This window comes from Gopherus flavomarginatus, chromosome 7 (genome assembly GCF_025201925.1).
Source record: "Gopherus flavomarginatus isolate rGopFla2 chromosome 7, rGopFla2.mat.asm, whole genome shotgun sequence".
NCBI classification, from domain to species: domain Eukaryota; kingdom Metazoa; phylum Chordata; order Testudines; family Testudinidae; genus Gopherus; species Gopherus flavomarginatus.
In genome coordinates this window covers 40,340,773-40,359,512 of record NC_066623.1, presented here as the reverse complement: position 1 = coordinate 40,359,512, position 18,740 = coordinate 40,340,773, and positions in this window count along the sequence as shown.

Sequence of the window (18,740 nt, the reverse complement as noted above, 5' to 3'; positions counted from 1 at the left end):
TCAAAGAAGACTATTGCCATTCTCTCTTGTAAGTCTACTGATAAAACCACTTGGATCATTAAACAATGCATCTGCTACCACAGTAGTAGATCTTTGTCCAGCAATAGAAGCTACACCTGAATCAGTTAGAGAGATATCCATTGAAAACATACTGGAAGAAGCAAAGACTTCCGTCCAAAAGATGACAAATGAAGACACTTACATTGAATCCTTAAGTGAAGAGTACAAGAAGTGTTAAGCCATTTGAAAAAGTACACAGACTTGATTCTTACAAATCTACAATAGCAACTTCTGGATTCTACTCAACCTCTATGTAGCTTTTACAGATGCCTGTCTTATATAACACTGACCACTGAGTGGAGTGAGGCACTATCAGGAATGGGGCTGACATGATCAGGACAGACTACAGAATTTGAACATAGAGTGGAAAGTCATGCGGTGAACGAATGAAGATTTGACTTCAACTTCTTCTTTATCATCCCTAGAGGTTCAACGCAATTTTTGTGCTATGTTTCCTGGGATGAACAAAGTAGGAATTCATATCTTGCTACTCCCAGTCAAAACAGCTACAGTTGGGTATTCTTTTTCTTCATTGAATAGAATTTTGTGTTTTGAGAAGTCACCTTCTGCCTGATCATGAGTATATCATGAAGGATTGGAAGTACTGGACACATGAGAAGCCACCAAAGATGAACCCGCTGTATTTGAGAAGTTCATTAACAAAGTTGTGCAAAATCACAAGAAACCAGGAGGGATGTAGATGTAGTGCTTCACAGAAGGCTTGTGTAGTCAACTTTAATGTGTGATGATTTTAAAACATGAGTTAAATCTAATAAAATGGTTGTAAAACATTTTTCAGTTTTTACTCTGATGCCATACAGCCCACCTTTGCCCTCATGGTCTCACCCACATCAACCCTCTCCCACCCACCCCTTGTAAATTCGAACACTCCCCTAATTTCAATTCCTGGGAAAAACACTCATATGGTGGTGAAGCTCGCTCCAGTAGCCAGCTTTTCTCACCAAAAGAAGAAACCTGCAAAGGGAATGGCGCCTGACACAGTGCGTCCCCTCATTAGTTTGTTCACCAATTAGGCCTAGTTTCCAACACACCAATTTTGGTTCACTGATTTCTCATTCCACACTTTGCTTGTTCACCCAGCATGATCCTAGCACAGTCCTTGCATTATTTCAGGACTCTGTTTTGTTTGAACTAATTCAGTCTGTCTATCGTGTCTCTCTATCTGTCTCACTTTTGTAACTTTTCCGATCACCACCTGTTCTAGGTTATGATAACACTCACTTTTCACAGCTGACTTCACAGTTAGGGAAAGTTTGGTAGGACAGAGAGCGCTTGGCAACATGGAAAGGAGTCACGGAGAGCAGTGTTCTCAGCAGAATACCAGCACCAGGGGCGGCTCCAGGCCCCAGCACACCAAGCGCGTGCTTGGGGAGGCAAGCTGTGGGGGGCGCTCTGCCGGTTGCTGGGAGGGCGGCAGGCAGGCCGCCTTCGGTGGCATGCCTGCGGATGGTCTTCTGGTCCCGCGGCTCTGGTGGACCTCCCCGCAGGCGTGCCTGCGGAGGGTCCGCTGGTCCCGCAGCTCCACCAAAGCCATGGGACCAGTAGACCCTCCTCAGGCACGCCTGCGGGAGGTCCACCGAAGCCGCAGGAACGGCGACTGGCAGAGTGCCCTCCATGGCATGACGCCATGCTTGGGGCTGCAAAATGTCTAGAGCCGCCCCTGACCAGCCCCACAGCCCCACACACTACAGACCCCCAGCCCCACACACCTCACACACCTCAGCCCCACAGCACTGTGACAGCAGTGCAGCCCCACACACATCAGTGTCTGAGCCACCACATACCCTGACCAGGAAGGCTGGGAAGGTGGAATCCCATGCTATCTGTCTAAGTAGAGATAACCTTCCCTGTGAGATACTCCTGAATGGAAGGGGCCAGACTGTTGAGGGCCAACTTAACCAGCCCCTGCTGGGAGTGGCCTAGAGGCCACACAACAGTATCCTGGGCCAGTAGAGATCTGCATTAGGTGCTGCAGGGGAAATTCAGCAGCACAGTTAAGCCCCCTGCCTGCTACTAAATTCCTGCTAAGTTGCACGGCTGCATGGTGGCACAGATTCCTATTAAGCCCTGGGCAGAGGTTCAGGGCTGTGGCGAGGAGAAGTGCCCCTCCCCGCCAGCCAAAGCACAGACCTGCAGTGGCAGGAAGAGGCATCCCTCCCCGTTGGCCAAAGCACGGACCTGCTGCTGCGGGGAGATGCACCCTTCCCACCAGCCCAAGCACGGACCTGCTGTGGTGGGGATAGGCACCCCCCCTGCCAGCCCCAGCGCAGACCTGTCCCAGACTTGCCACAGCTGGGAGAGAGGGGCCAAGCCCATCCCCGCTGGAGCTGCCACAGCCAGGGAGAGGCACCTCAGCCCTGGCCCTGAGCTGCTGTGGCTAGGGGGGAGTTCTCTCTCCCCACTGCAGCCTGGGAGCAGTCTGCACCCCAAGCCCCTCATCCCCAGCCCCAACCTACAGCCCCCCATACCCCAGCCCTCTGTCCCAGCCCTGAGCCCCCTCCTGAACCCCTCATCTGCAGACCCACCCCAGAGCCCGCACCCACAGCCAGAGCCCTCATCCCCCACACCCCAATACTCTACTCCAGCCCTGAGCCCCCTCACGAACCCCCCATCCACAGACCCACCCCAGAGCCTGCACCCGCAGCCAGAGCCCTCATCCCCCCACACCTGAAACCTCTACCCGAGCCCTGAGTCCCCTCCCACACTTCGAACCCCTTGACCCCACCCCTACCACATGAATATTGTTATGTGCACCAATATGAAGGTGATGTGTCACACATCACCTCCATATTAGTGCACATAACAAAATTCATTCCGTACATGGAAGTAAAAACTTAGAGGGAACACTGGCCTGCTCTGGAGACAAAGGGAGCCACTGGTCCTTGTAGCTCCCAGCAAAGGAGCCCAGCCCAGCCCAGTCCTGGATGCTGGTGGTTGCCTGGGGACCATGGCCTCAGGACATGCAATCTGGGAAAACAGAGGATAGTCCTGACCAGTAAAATATAAACATGGTGCTTCAAAAGGGCTAATTTCCTTTGGATGAAAAATGCAGACAGAAAACTGAAAATTGGGAGTTCTTTTAGAAGAGCTTCCTAGATGGACAAAAAGCCATGATTTCACAACTGAGAAAGAAGACAACTTTGGCTAACCCATTCTGGTTCAGTGGCAAAATGAAAGCAGCAATTAGAAATAAAAAAGCAATATATAACTAATGGCAAAAGGGGGAAATAGGGAATCAGTATAAATTAGAAATTATGAAGTGCAGAAAATTGATAAGGGAAGCCAGGGGAAAATCCAAGGTTCGAAGAGCTAAGGACACTAAGTACATTAGGAACAAAATAAATTCTAGCAATGGTATAGGTCCAATTACAAAAGTGTTAATAATGCTGAGATAAGGCAGAAGTGTTCAATAAATGCATCTGTTCTGTATCTGCAAAGAAAAATAAGACATACTCGTCTCACATGAGGATGAAGAAATATTTTCCTGTCCAGTGGTACATGAGGAGGATATGAGTTGTCATGTGTGGGGCTATGGGTGTACTGGTGGGCATGGCATGGTGGGTGCATGATGTCTGTGTTTGAGGATGGGGCAGTGAATATGTGGTGGTCTCTGGGTATGGGCAGTCCAGAAGGGCCAGTGCAAAGCTGTAGCAGGGTGTGTGGCTGGGCCCAGTGCACACATGCTGAGTGGAAGGGTGCTTTGTGTGGGGAAGGAACATGTCTTTTGGGGAGGCACTGGCTGTGCTGTAGTGAGTGTATGGGTGTGTGTTGTGATGGCACTGAGTGGGATATTGTAGGGTGGTGCTGTGGGAGGGAAAGAAGATGGCATGGATGGGGGACAAGGGGGTGTGGGAAGGAAAGGGGCCAGCACACTACAGGGGGAGGACACCTTGCCAACAATATGAAGATGTCACACAGACTAAGTACCCTCTAAGCTGCATGGTCGCACAACAGGCTATAAAGGACCACGCAGCCACTGGGACCTGGAGAGGAGAGAGGTGGAGAGTGGGCATGGGCTGGGGAAGGGAACAAGTTGGGACATGCAGGGCTGCTGCGGGCCTCTCCCCCAGAGCTTGCTGATACTGGCAGGGAGAAAGGGGCCCCTCCCATGAAGCTCTGTGCTGCCATCGAGGAGAGGGGTCCCCTTCCCTGGAGCTTGCTGCTGATGGTGGGGAGAGGGCTGGGGAGAGACCTCTGCCCCTAGCCCTGGGCAGCCTGCCTGCACTCCAAACTCCTCATCCTCAGTTCTACCCCAGAGACTGCACCACCAGCTGGAGCTCTTGCATCTCCTGACCACCCCGCCACACTCCAATGCTGTGCTCCAGCTCTTGAGTCCCCTCCCACATCCTGAACCCCTCATCCCCAGCCCCACCCCGGAGTCTTCACCCTTGCACCCCAACCCTCTGCCCCAGCCCTGATACCCCTTCCGCACCCCAGTTACCTCATCCCAGCCAACCACAGAGCCCGCACCCCCAGCCAGAGCCCCTGCAACCCTTTGCCTCAGCCCTGAGCCCCTTCCCACACTCTGAACCCCTCAGTCCCACCCCTGCCACACATCACCTCCGTATTGGTGCACATAATAACATTCATTCCGCACACGGATATAAAAAATTAGAGGGAACATTGCACACAGCTCTAGTTATCCTTCACCACATACAACACCCCGCCCTCACACACACACTACCAAGGTGGCTTGGACACGATCAGCTCCTGGATGAAGAATGGCTGGCTGCAGGTGAACACATGCCATACAGAGGTGGTGTTGGTGAGCAGAAGAAAGCCCTTGAAGGAGTTTTAATCATCTGCACTATCTCATTTGGTCAAAGATTCATATCCACAATTGGTCAGTTCAGTCTGTAGCTTCAGAGGCTTCTGGATTCCTCACTGATGCTGAACTCTCACACAGCAGCTTTTGCAAGCAACACTCTCTACCACTTTTGGCCGGTGAGAAGACTCATGGTGGACAAAGATGTAGCCTCAGTTATCCCTGTCTCCATTACTGCTCAATGCAATAGACTGGGGCATGAAACCATAAGCGCTTAGGAAACTCCAGCTGGTACAGAACACTGCAACCTATCTCCTCAGTAATGCCAACTCCTGCGAGCATATCAGACCAGGCCACTGGCTTCTGTGGCTTCCTGTAGAACAGTGTCTTACAGTCAGTGTCTCAGTCCTTATCTTCAAGACTCTCAGTGGTCTGGGCCCAGGATATCAAAAAGGGCCTCAAGCTTGAGGATGAGGACCCCTTCGACAGCTCTGCCCCTGGGGCACAAAGAGCTGTCCACTGCAAGGCAAAAGCTCAACTATGCAGGACACAAAGTTTTCCCAGGGGCCATTCCTAGACAATGGAAAGAACTTCCCCAGGATCTAAAAATCTCAGCACCTTCCACTCTCAGTGCCAGGTGCACTTCTCCAACAGGCCTTTTCCAATACAAACACAGAGCACCATGGACATTTAAAAACGAAACAAATCATTCCATTGCCCACCCAATTCTCCCACAGGGGACAGGAGGAGAGAGAGAATGAATGACACAGGGCAGGTGACAGTCACTGGAAGACCCTCATATAGTATGGTGATGATGGTGGGATCAGAATCTGAATAGTAGAATTGAGAGAGGAGAAAACAGCACAGTGGGAGGAACAGATGGTGGGGGGAGAACTCTGGGGGAGAAGGCAGTTTTGAGGGAAGCCCGAGGAGGAGAAACGAAAGCAAAAGGAAACAAACACTAAAAATGGAGGGGCAATATTCTCCAAACATGTAGCATGGGGAAGAGCAGTGGGCAGGAGATATTGTGGCAGGGGAGAGGGAGAAGGAGGAGGGCAGGAGAGCTGAGTGTGGGAAGCATGGTGCGGGTGATTTCAAAGACCATTTAATGCAGTTTAATGCAGTTTAATATGTTATTATAATAGAAACAAAGAAATGAGTTTGATTTTATGCGCAAAAAATGGACCAAAGTCATCCCAGGCAGAACTGCAGGAGTTCCACGAGAATTGCACCTAGGGGAAATTGGCCTATCATTTTCTGGGCAGCCACAGCATTCCCCTCAATGTCTGCCAGGGCCCTGGGCCCTGCCCCGTGGACACATCTAGCTCTCATGCCCACTTGGCCCTTGTTCTTAACTCTCCTGCTGGCTTGTCGCTAGAGATGAGCACCATCCATGACACACTGTGTCCAAGGTTGGAACCCACATCCAATATTCAGGAAGCCAAGGGAGTCCAGGACTAATGCGGACAGTCACTGGCAAGGCTCTCAATGCGAAGTGATGTCTCCTTCAGCATGGACCTTATCACCCCTCGCTTAAGGGTGGCTGGGGTCATGCCATCCACCAGGGGGGCACTAGTCATAGAATCATAGAATATCAGAGTTGGAGGGACCTCAGTAGATCATCAAGTTCAACCCCCTGCTCAAAGCAGGACCAATCCCCAACTAAATCATCGCAGCCAGGGCTTTGTCAACCCTGACCTTAAAAACCTTTATGGAAGGAGATTCCACCACCTCCCTAGGTAACCCATTCCTGTGCTTCACCACCCCCCTAGTGAAAAAGTTTTTCCTAATATCCAACTTAAACCTCCCCTACTGCAACTTGAGACCATTACTCCTTGTTCTGTCATCAGGTACCACTGAGAACAGTCTAGCTCCATCCTCTCTGAAACCTCCTTAAAGGTAGTTGAAAGCAGCTATCAAATCCCCCCTCATTCTTCTCTTCTGTAGACTAAATAATCCCAGTTCCCTCAGCCTCTCCTCATAAATCATGTGCTCCAGACCCCTAATCATTTTTGTTGCCCTCTGCTGGACTCTTTCCATTTTTTCCACATCTTTCTTGTAGTGTGGGGCACAAAACTGAACACAGTACTCCAGATGAGGCCTCACCAATGCCAAATAGAGGCGAATGATCGTGTCTCTCGATCTGCTGGCAATACCCCTACATAGACAGCCCAAAATGCTGTTAGCCTTCTTGGCAACAAGGGCACATTGTTGACTCATATCCAGATTCTCACCCACTGTAATCCCTAGGTCCTTTTCTGCAGAACTGCTGCCTAGCTATGTAGTCCCTAGTCTGTAGCAGTGCATGAGATTCTTCTATCCTAAGTGCAGGACTCCGCACTTGTCCTTGTTGAACGTCATCAGATTTCTTTTGACCCAATCCTCTAATTTGTCTAGGTCCCTCTGTATCCTATCCCTACCCTCCAGCTTATCTACCATTCCTCCAAGTTTAGTGTTATCTGCAAACTTGCTGAAGGTGCAGACTACGTCATCCTCCAGATCATTAATGAAGATATTGAACAAAACCAGCCCCAGGACTGACCCTTGGGGCACTCTGCTTGATACCAGCTGCCAACTAGATATGGAGCTATAAATCACTACCCATTGAGCCCAACGATCTAGCCAGCTTTCTATCTACCTTATAATCCATTCATCCAACCCATACTTCTTTAACTTGCCGGCAAGAACACTGTGGGAGACCGTATCAAAAGCTTTGCTAAAGTCAAGGAATAACATGACCACTGCTTTCCCCTCATCCACACAGCCAGTTATCTCATCATAGAAGGCAATTAGGTTAGTCAGGCATATATGGGCTCAGTTCTTCCCCTGGCTTTCAGCAGCCATGAGGGGCATGGAAGAGGGTCACATTGCCTGCATTTCTCCAGCCCATCCAGAATCTTACTTACTGAAGCTGAGTGCATCAACAAGGCATATTTGCCTTCTCCAGCAATGATGCTGTGCCCCTGGCAGAGCATCAGGATCCTGATTTGTGCTCTGGGAGAAGCTGATGCATAGCCCTCCCAGAGAGAAGCCCTCGGCTCTGCTCTGAGTAATGGCTGCCCAATAATCTCCCACAGAGCTTAATTTGATAATAACCCTGAGCTAGTTTAAATACTTCAGTCATATTGCCTCTTAATCACCCACTCTCAGAACAAAATAATCCCAGTTTGATTAATCTCTCCTCACGTGGAAATCCTCTCATTCCTTTATCTTCTGCATGGCCCAACTCTGTGCTCTCTCCAATGCAAAAACATCTTTCTTCAAATAAATTGACAAAAACAGGACATTACTCTCAACGTGGTCTAGTTAGGCAGTAAGGCATATTAATTACTGCACATGGTGCTGTACTCATAATGCAAGTCAACACCCAATCAGGCTTCTAGACGCCACCCTCTGCACACAGGCTGTGGACCTGAGCATTGTGTCCACTCATCTTACCTCTGGTCTACACTACAAAGTTAGGTCAACATAAGCCGTGTTAGGTCAATTTAATAATGCATGTGTCTACACTACTGAGTCCTTCTGCTGACCTAAGTGGCTTGTAAAGTTGACTTCTATACTCCAACTCCATGAGAGATGTAGCTCTGGATTCTACATCCATGGGTCGATATGGGGATACTGTAGATGCTGTATTCTTTATTCGAATTAATTAACCTCCAGGAGGTTTCCCACAGTGCTCTGCTGTAATCGTTCTGGAGAGCACTTTCAACCCCACTGCACGTCAGTCAGGAATACAGGAAACAGCTGCTCCCCTGTTAAAGCCTTGGGAACTTTTGAATTTTCATTTCCTGTTTGATCAGTGTGGAGAGCTCGCCAGCACAGCTTCAGGCTGCAAACGTGCTTCAGCATGGAGTACACAGGAGATGGTGGATCTTATTGCTGTGTGGAGAGAAGAATCTGTGCAGACAGAGCTCCGATCAAGCAGAAGAAACACTGACATCCATGCCAAGATTGTTGGAGCATGGGGAAGAAGGGCTACAGCAGGGACATGCAGCAGTGCCGGGTGAAAATAGGAGCTTTGGCAAAGATACCAGAAGACAAGGGAGGTGAACAATCCACAAGCAGGTATAAATATGCAGGCAAGAATTAGTCTAGAGATAATGAGGTTAGTTCAATCAGGAAGGATGAGGCCTTCTTCTAGCAGTTGAGGTGTGAACACCAAGGGAGGAGAAACTGCTTTTGTAGTTGGCTAGCCATTCACACATTTAAAGGTAGCCATCCTGCAGCTAAAAATCTTCAGGACCAGACTAGGGTCCCTAGGCACTATCTCAGGTGTAGCACCCCCTCTTCAAAGTAGCAACACTGCCCAGGCTCTGGAATCAGTACTGATCCCTCAGACTCACCTGTAGCTTAAAAAAACCCACCCAGAATCCCACTTAAGGTGTGAACCTGCTGGGATTCAGTACACATCTTTGAGGGCCCATGTGGTAGGTGTAAAAATACTTGCACAGAATTCTAATGCCTTTGTTCTTTACTTAATAGCAATGAGAAATACACAGAGTACAGAACATATAGAAAACAACAAATGCCCTGAATGCAATCCCCCTTACTCTAGCTCATCCTTCCTGGGGAGTCATAGGCTCATGGACTTTAAGGCCATAAAGGAGCATCCTGATCAGCTAATCTGACCTCCTGCACGTCACAGACCACAAACCTCACCTACCCCACTCCTGTAATAGATCCCTAACATCTGGCTGAGTTGCTGAGTCCTCAAATCATGTTTTAAAGATTTCAAGTTACAGATAATCCACCATTTACACTAGTTTAAATGAGCAAGTGACCCGTGCTCCATGATGCAGAGGAAGGGAACTCCCCTCCCCCCAAAACAGGGTCTCTGCCAATCTGACCTGAAGGAAAATTCCTTCCTGATCCCAAATATGGTTATAAGTAAGACCTTGACCATATAGGTGAGACCCACCAACCAGACACCGGGGAACGAGTTGTCTATAGTAACTCAGAGCCCTCCCCATCTAGTGTCCCATCTCTGGCCATTGGAGATATTTGCTAATAGCAATGGTGGGTGGTCACGTGCCATTATAGGTAACCTCATCATACCCCTTCATAAACTTAGTGAAGGCAGTCTAGAAACCAGTTAGGATTTTGTCCCTGCTTGGAAGACTGTTCCAGAATTTCACTCCTCTGATAGTTTGAAATCTTTGTCTAATTTCAAGCCTAAACTTGTTGGGGGCCAGTTTATATCCATTTGTTCTTGTGCCAACATTGGCACTTAACTTAAATAACTCCTCTCCCATCCTGGTGTTTATCCCTCTGATGTATTTATAGAGGCAAGTCACATCTCCCCTCAGCCTTCATTTGGATAGGCTAAACAACAAAGCTCTTTGTGTCTCCTCTCATAAGGTATGTTTTCCATTCCTCTTATCATCCTAGTAGCCCTTCTCTGCACCTGTCCCAGTTTGAACTCATCTTTCTTAAACATGGGAAACTAGAACCACACACAATAGTCCACATGAGGTCTCACTAGTGCCTTGTATAATGGTATTAACTTTTCCCTTTCTCTACTGGAAATACCTTTCTTGATGCATCCTAGGATTGCATTAGCCTTTTTCACGGCCACATCAAATTGGTGGCTCATAGTCACCCTGTGATCGACCATTACATCTATATCTTTCTGCTCTTCTGTTGCTTCTGATATGTCCTCGGCATATAGCAAAATTTATTGTTGTTTGTCTCTAAATGCATGACCTTGCACTTTGCAATATTAATTTTCATCCTATTTCTATTTTTCCAATTTTTAAGGTCATCCAAATCTTCTTATATAATATTCTGGTCCTCCTCTGTATTGGCAATACCTCCCAACTTTGTGTCATCTGCAAATTTTTATTAGCACTCTCACTTTTTGTTTCATTAACATTAATGAAAATGTTAATTAAGATTGGTCCGAAGATCAGTTCCTGAGGAACTCCACTAATAACCTCTCTGCGGCCTGATAGTTCACCTTTCAGCATGACCTGTTGTAGTCTCCCCTTTAACCAGTTCCTTATCCAACTTTCAATTCTTGGATTAATCTCCATCCTCTCCAATTCCACTAATAATTCCCATGTGGCACTGTATCAAATGCCTTACTGGACTCCCCAGTTCTTGAGTGCTGTCTGTGTTCAGGTAGGCAGGGTCCCCCGCACACCCCCGGGCTCCTGTAGCAGATTCCCTCTGCTTAAGCTGCTGAAAATGATTGCCAACCCATACAGCAGATCAGCTCCTGCTCTTTTGTAGACTTTCAGTTCTGCTGTCAGATGTCTCACGGATCAGCCTCCTTGACTAAAGGGACACAGGATCTGATCCAGTCTGGCAATTCTTATATTCCAGGCTCCTAGCCCAGCACATCTTCCTAAAACCAAGGAGGGTAGTAGTTTCAACATTCCACCATCTGGAGCATAGCTGCATGCCTTCCCTGTAGGAGACCCACTGGAGACTAGGAATATATTCAGTGTAGTTGGCATTTAGAGATCTCTGTGGGGTTCAAGTATGTTCAGAGTTTAAATGGAATGTTTGAACATTTGACCAACCGGCCCCAAAAAGCTCTGCTAAGCATGTGACAATGGCAATTTCCAGAGGTTTATGATGCAGGTAAATCTGGGCGGATTTTCACATGGATACCAGTCCTATCCCTCTTGCCAAACATCAGGTCCCTTCTTCAAAGCATGGAAACACTAGAGAGCTTAATTTTTAGGTGTTAATGTTGGCAAAATTACCTATTTTTCCTAGCCACATTCTCAGAAATAGCAGAACTGTTTTCACTGAAATTTTGAGAAATCACCAACTTGAGGCAGAGACAGTATGGGAAATTTCAGCATAAATTCATGGATCCCAAGTCCAGAAGGGACCATTGTGATCATCTGGTCTGATCTCATATATAACACAGGCCAGAGAATGTCCTCAAACTAATTCCTAGAGCATATATTTTAGAAAAACATCTGATCTGGATTTAAAAATTGTCAGTGATGGAGAATCCACTACAACCCTTGGTAAATTGTTCCAGCGGTTGATTATGATGATAAAAAATGTATGCCTTATTTCCAGTCTGAATTTCTCTAGCTTCAACTACAAGCCATTGGATCATGCTACACCTTTCTCTGATTGACTGAAGAGCCCATTATTAAATATTTGTTCCCCATGTAGGTACTTACAGACTTTAATCAAGTCACCCCTGAACCTTCTCTTTGTTAAGCTAAATAGATTGAGCTTTTTGAGTATATCACTATAAGGCAGGTTTTCTAATCCTTTAATCATGCTCATTGCTTTTCTATGAACCCTCTCCAATTTATCAACATCCTTCTTGAATTGTGGACACCAGAACTGGACACAGAAGTCTAGCAGTGGTTGCACCAGTGCCAAATATAGAGATAAAATAACCTTTCTACACCTACTCAAGCTACCTCTTAATGCATCCTGTGATCGCATTAGCTCTTTTGGCCACAGTGTCACACTGGGAACTCATGTTCAGCTGATTATCCACCACAAACGCCAAATCTTTTTCAGAGTCACTGCTTCCCAGGATAGAGTCCCTCATTCTGTAAGTGTGGCCTATATTCCTAATCTCACTTGTAAATAACCTTTTTCCTTCATTTATGTTGTTGCTGTCTTTCCTTGTTTTAAGAAGGTTTTCATGTTCTGTCATTCTCAAATTCCCATTCCCTGATGCACTCCTGTCATAAACAGATAGTAGGAGTTAATAAAACAGAAGTACTTTATATCTCTTTTGCCTGTAAAGGGTTACCAAGATCAGTGAGCCTGGCTGTCACCTGACCAGAGGACCAATCAGGGGACAGGATACTTTCAAATCTTGAGAGAGGGAAGTTTTTTGTATGTGCTGTTAGTTTTTGCTGGTTGTTCTCTCTGGGTTCTGAGAGTGACCAGACGTGCAACCAGGTTTCTCTCCAATCTCCCTGATACAGGTTCTAATAGATTCAAAATAGTAAGTACTAGGTGATAAGGCGAGTTAGGCTTATGTTTGTTTTCTTTATTTGCAAATGTGTATTTGGCTGGAAGGAATTCAAATTTGTATTTTGCTGAAAGGATTTTAATTTGTACTTGTATACTTAGGCTGGGAGGGTATTCCCAGTGTCTATAGCTGAAAGACCCTGTACCTATTCCATTTTAAATTTACAAAGATAATTTTTACTGTTTTTTTCTTTCTTTAATTAAAAGCTTTTCTTGTTTAAGAACCTGATTGTTTCTTTTTTCTGGTGTGAGACCCCAGGGGACGGGGTCTGGATCCACCAGGGAATTGGTGGGGAGAAAGGAGGGAAGGGGGAGAGAAAGGTTAATTTCTCTCTGTGTTAGGATTACTTTCTCTCTCAGGGAGAGTCTGGGAGGGGGAGAGAGAAGGAGGGGGGAAGGTGGATTTTCCTCTCTGTTCTAAGATTCAAGGAGTTTGAATCACAGTGATCTTCCAGAGTAACCCAGGGAGGGGAAGCCTGGGAGAGGCAACGGTGAGGGAAAGGGTTTACTTTCCTTGTGGTAAGATCCAGAGGGTCTGGGTCTTGGGGGTCCCCGGGCAAGGTTTTGGGGGGACCAGAGTGTACCAGGCACTGGAATTCCTGGTTGGTGGCATCGCTACAAGTACTAAGCTGCTAATTGAGCTTAGAGGAATTCATGCTGGTACCCCATCTTTTGGACGCTAAGGTTCAGAGTGGGGTTTTATACCATGACAACTCCCAATGAGTCCCAAGATAATACCTTGTGCTGTGTGGATAATTCTCTTCTGCTACTGTCCAGTGCTTCTCATTATCTGACTTTTTGTTCCACCAGTGCAATGAGGCTAAACTTGAGTTCAAATAATGAATAATAACCTTTTAGCTGAGCTCATTGATTTGAAATATTTGATGTTTCATAGCCTTGATTGATCTCTTATGTAGACATGGGCATTGTAGGCTAGCCAGAGGCATTTTGATTCTGTGTCTGCTTTTAGATTTATTTTCCTGACACACTGAAGAGTGACTGTATTGTGTACACAAGCTTATATTACATCCCAGACATCTCAGAGAGCCTCATAAAACACCCAGAATCATGAAGTTGAAACCATCAATTTACCACATTAAAAATGAGACCTGAGCAAAGTAAATGTGCAGCTGTGTTTTGAATAGGATGATGAATGGATATTCCTGGTGCCACAGGCCTAGATGCTGTGTGTTCCAGTTCACCAGGTCAAAGGATCCAACTGCCTGTGCTCCAGGGGACTTTGACCTTCAGTACAGCAATAAACTGGAGTTTTATTAACTCTGCACATTAAGGAACCAGGAATAATTGACCTGTAGTAATGATGAGGCTCCAGCTTGTACATTATGTTTGGGTCTGGGCACCTTGATACTAGGAAATACTGGGAAAAGAGAGACTTGAAGATGGAGACGCAAAAATGATCATGGGCTGAAAAGAGGGACTGGTGAGTTGTGTGACATATAGTTACTAGTGCAACCATTAATGGCTCATTTTGGGGGCACCATTGTATCTTTGCTACTCCATCTAAGGTTGCCATCTCTGAGATACAAAAACTGGGATATTTGGAATGATTTTGAGGCCATTAAACTGGCCATCTTGAAACCAGTGTTTTGGGGGGAACCAGGGTGCAGTGTCTGGCCTGTCTGACACCCTGGGTCTCTGCTTGAACCAAGACCAATCAGAGAAAAGGCTTGCAGAGAGCAGTGAAGGATATTGGGAGACACACCTAGACCACTCCTGACAAGGGTGACAAGATTAAGACATCTCCATTTGCATACAGAATGGAGAGCAGAGACAACTCCCCTAGCCACATCTGCATGAAAGATGGGACTGGGATTGGCATACAGAATGAAGAACAGAGAACCACACTGAACTCTCGGACCAGAAAAAGCAGGGAAGCACTGCATCATGGGAATCTCTGCCCACACCCAGCTCAGCAGTTATCAGACCAATTCTAGTAATGAATCCTTGATTGATATCCAAAATACTGAAGCAGCCCCGTTGCATTGTGAGCTCCCTGGAAGAAAACACCACCCCTAGCCAAGAGTGATCAGCTCCTATTGTCTAGCCTAAAGAAAACCCTAGAGTCATCAGTTTACTCATGAACTATTGTTTCTCTACAAAGCCCCCTACCTATGTTTAAGCAAGGGTTCTGAAGCATAGACCCAAGCTCTGCATCAGTTCCACGGGGACTCCACTTCCTGACTGATCATGCTAGGGGCTCTGCCTGTCTCCTGCCGTCAGGACCCTGAGCTACCACCATCACCTGGGAACCCCAACCAGTTCAAGCTTCAGAAAGCGGTGAGATTCCCTTCTTTCGCTCTTTCTGTTTTCCTTTCTACCTTAGGCATTAACCTTTAATAATGTATGTTATGTTGGTTTAGCCCTCCTTGTGTAGTTATCACTATTATTCAATAAATAACTTGTATAGTTAAGCGGGTTGCTTCTCTCTCTCTGAACTTTACTCTTTTGTGTTTTTAGCTTCCCCCATTTACTCTGCAACAATGCTTCTTTTACCTAAGCTAAAGATCCCTGAAGCACTCAAAATACTGTGGGGTTTGCGCATCATGTAGCTTACTACCAGTACAATTGTGATGTGAGAGTGGGGATAGGGATGTCCCAAATATGGGACGCATAAGGGTAGCAGCTTGAAAGTGCTGCTTGACCCAGTCCATTGAGTCCAGGGACATATAAGGGGTCAGCTTGAAAGTGCTGATTGACCTGGTCTTCTCAGACTTGTTCTGTTAATGTGTGTGTGTGTGTGTGTGTGTGTGTTCATCCAGTTCTGGGGCTGGAGAAACCCAGCCTTAGGGAACATAGGTCCTGCAGGATAGCTCCATTGGCAGGGGACTTGCAGAAGGGAGAAGTAGAGCTCCATATGAAAACACACGTGACACAAGTAGTACATTGATAGAATTACAGAAGAGTAACCCATATAAATGACCATACCCCAAAGTAACGGGCAGATCTGGTAACAATCTAGCAGCGAGTACTGAGCATGTTAACATCTACCTCAAAAAAGGACAATCTGGGGAAAACCTGGACAGGTGGCAACCCTAATATTGTCTCAGCCACCTTCTCTGAACAATTAAGCTATGTCAGTAAACTATAGAGAAATAACATAGCCTCCCTCCTCCTACCCAGGCATGAGCACCATGGAGTTGCATGATGGACACTTGACAAAATTGCCACAGTGACGGACATTGAGGGGAGGCACTCACATCATTCAGTCATTCAATTTTTTGAAAAATTACCATGGCCCTCAAAATTTTCCATGTCCGTGTACAGACACGTTGCTGACCCCGCTTCAACCTGATATAACCAGAGGTATGTCAGGCTGGAGTTAGGAACCCCTGGAAGACATTCCCTGGCCTGGGTTCTGTGGCCGGTCAGTCAGGATGATCATAATGATCCCTTCTGGGCATTAATGTCTCAAAGTCTATTTATGACACAAAGTGCAGCATGCCCCTTATTTAAACACTTCACACACAGAGGATAGGCCAAGCCTACTTCATTGATTCTCTGTGACCTCTTTACTATTCTGCATTGACAGCCCTTGCCACAGGCCAACCCTTGCAATAACTCATCTGTACTATCATTTTCTAACAGAGTCCACAGTAATGGTCCTGTTAACACCTCATGATCAGTGGACTGGGATTAAGCAGATGCCTATATCTTACCAAGAGATGGGAGATTACTGCTCTCTTCTGCTGTGGTAACACTGAGGCTGCAACCATCTGGTCCTTGGCACTTGCTTATTCTCACACACACCAACATGAAAATAGAGAAACTAGCACAGGGTGGCAGGGCCCAGTTTCCCCTCTCACAGACAGACTGGGTCCAGCACCCCCGCATGCAGCCAGGTAGGGTCCAACTCCTCACCATGCAGCCAGGTGGCACCCAGATCTCCCCAAACAGCCAGGCAGGGCCCAGCTCCCTCCCATACCAAGGGCGCCAATTAGGTGTGTGTGGGGGGGAATCTGCTGCCCCCACTCCCCCGAGTTTCATACAGGAGGTGTGCTCCCAGGCAGACCTCTCAACTGCACCGCATTAATGTGGAATGTGAGTTCTCCAGAGAGGGTGCTTCTCCTAGGTTGTGTCCCTGGGGCAGGGAGTCAGTAGAAAAGGCTGATAATTAAATTAAGGATCTGGAAGTCATTAGATGAACCTGTAAAACAGGAATCCCTCTGCGCGTGGTGGGGGGTGGGTTTGAAGAGAGAACATAGGGGACTCAGAAGAAATACAGCAAAGCCTTCTGAGCCAAGGTTACATTCAGAAAGGAGGAAGATGTGAGAGGCATAAGTGAAAAGAAGGTGCCAAAACCCAGGGAAGGGATAGCAGTGGTATAGAGAGGTTCCCACTCTACCTGTGGTACTTATGTGGCCCCATCACCATAGCAGTATCTGAGTGCCTCACATCACAGCCCCTCAGTGAGGTAGAGCGGTGCTGTTATCCACATTGCACAGATGGGACACTGAGGCATAGAGGGACTAATAGCCAGATTTTCAAAGGTATTTAGGCATCTAGTGGGATTTTCAAATGTGCCTAGAAGTGTAAACCCCACTAGATGCCTAGCTGCATCTTTGGATGCCTAAAAGCTTTTGAAACTCTGTCCCTAAGGCACTGGCCTGGGTTCATACAAGAAGTCCATGGAGAGGGGGGGAGTAGAATGCAGGTCTCTCGGAGCTAGCTCTCTATCCCCTGGACCAGCCTTTCTCTCTGCTGCAAGCTGTAAAAAAGAGGCCTCTGTGGTATGGGAGCAAAACCACGAATGCCGGTTCTCTGAGACTCCAGCAGTTGGTCCCAGGTGACTGGGAAGGATATCACGGTTGACAATATGAAAAGCAGGACAGAGGTCAGGAAGGATCAAGAAAGAAAGAGAATGAGAGTCAGATGAGCGGAGAACACTTAACCAGCAATGGGTGGCAAGTTCTGCCCCAGGCTGAGTTGTATAGCAATGCCTGCTGTGCAATTTTAGATTTTAACAGAAAACCATTTTGTTTTGTTATTTTTTGTTCTTAGTTTGAGAAAAGGAAGGAATGAGAAAGTGTCATATGAGTATCAGATGTGATTATACATCAAATTCTTAGGGTTTCAGCTGTATTCAGGCCAATTCCAGAGCAAAGAACAGAAATTGCATCCACAGAATCCATAAAGTCAACGAGTCTTGTCATGATTTGTGTTTTTCACTGGGCTCAGCTTCTGTGTGCTCTGCACTATTTAGAATATGCCAGGAAATGTAGTCCCTAAGCCAATACATATGACGTGTAACTCGGATAATATGGCTCGAATATTTAAGTATGAAGTGTATAGTTATTGACCACTCATGTTGTGTTTATGAGTGGAGGCACTGATGGCAATAGAAGTTTTACTTGATTAAGACTAGAAGATTTGACCCGCCAACTTTCTTTCAAGTGGAAGAGCTGTCCAGAGCTCCTGTGCCTGTTTATTTTTCATTTCATGTATGCAGTGGCCCTGATATACCTCAGGAGTCTCAATTTTTTCTTAGTGTTTGATTTAAAATATTCTCCTGTGAAAACCGCAACTCAATCACTGTAGTGTTGTGTTTAAGACCCTTCTGGAAAGTAACTAGCCTTTAAATGGAAGTGAAAGCAGTGTTGCCAACTCTCATGATTTTGTCATGAATCTCATTATAATTATTGTTTTCATTAAAGCCCCAGCTCCTGGAGTCAAGTGATATATGATTATTCAGCATTCATTCTTAAAGAAAAATGAAGTTTTAAGCTCTTGTGGCTGTGGAGACAACTTCAAAATGTGACCCCAGTGCATCATAAAGGCTCAAAAAGCAGACTGTAAATTAAAAAACATACTTTATTATTTTTACATAATCTTGTTATATAATGATTTTTGGTGAGCCTGATTGTTGATTTTTGAACATTTGGGGATGGCAATACTATGAAAGTGACTTGACAGTGTC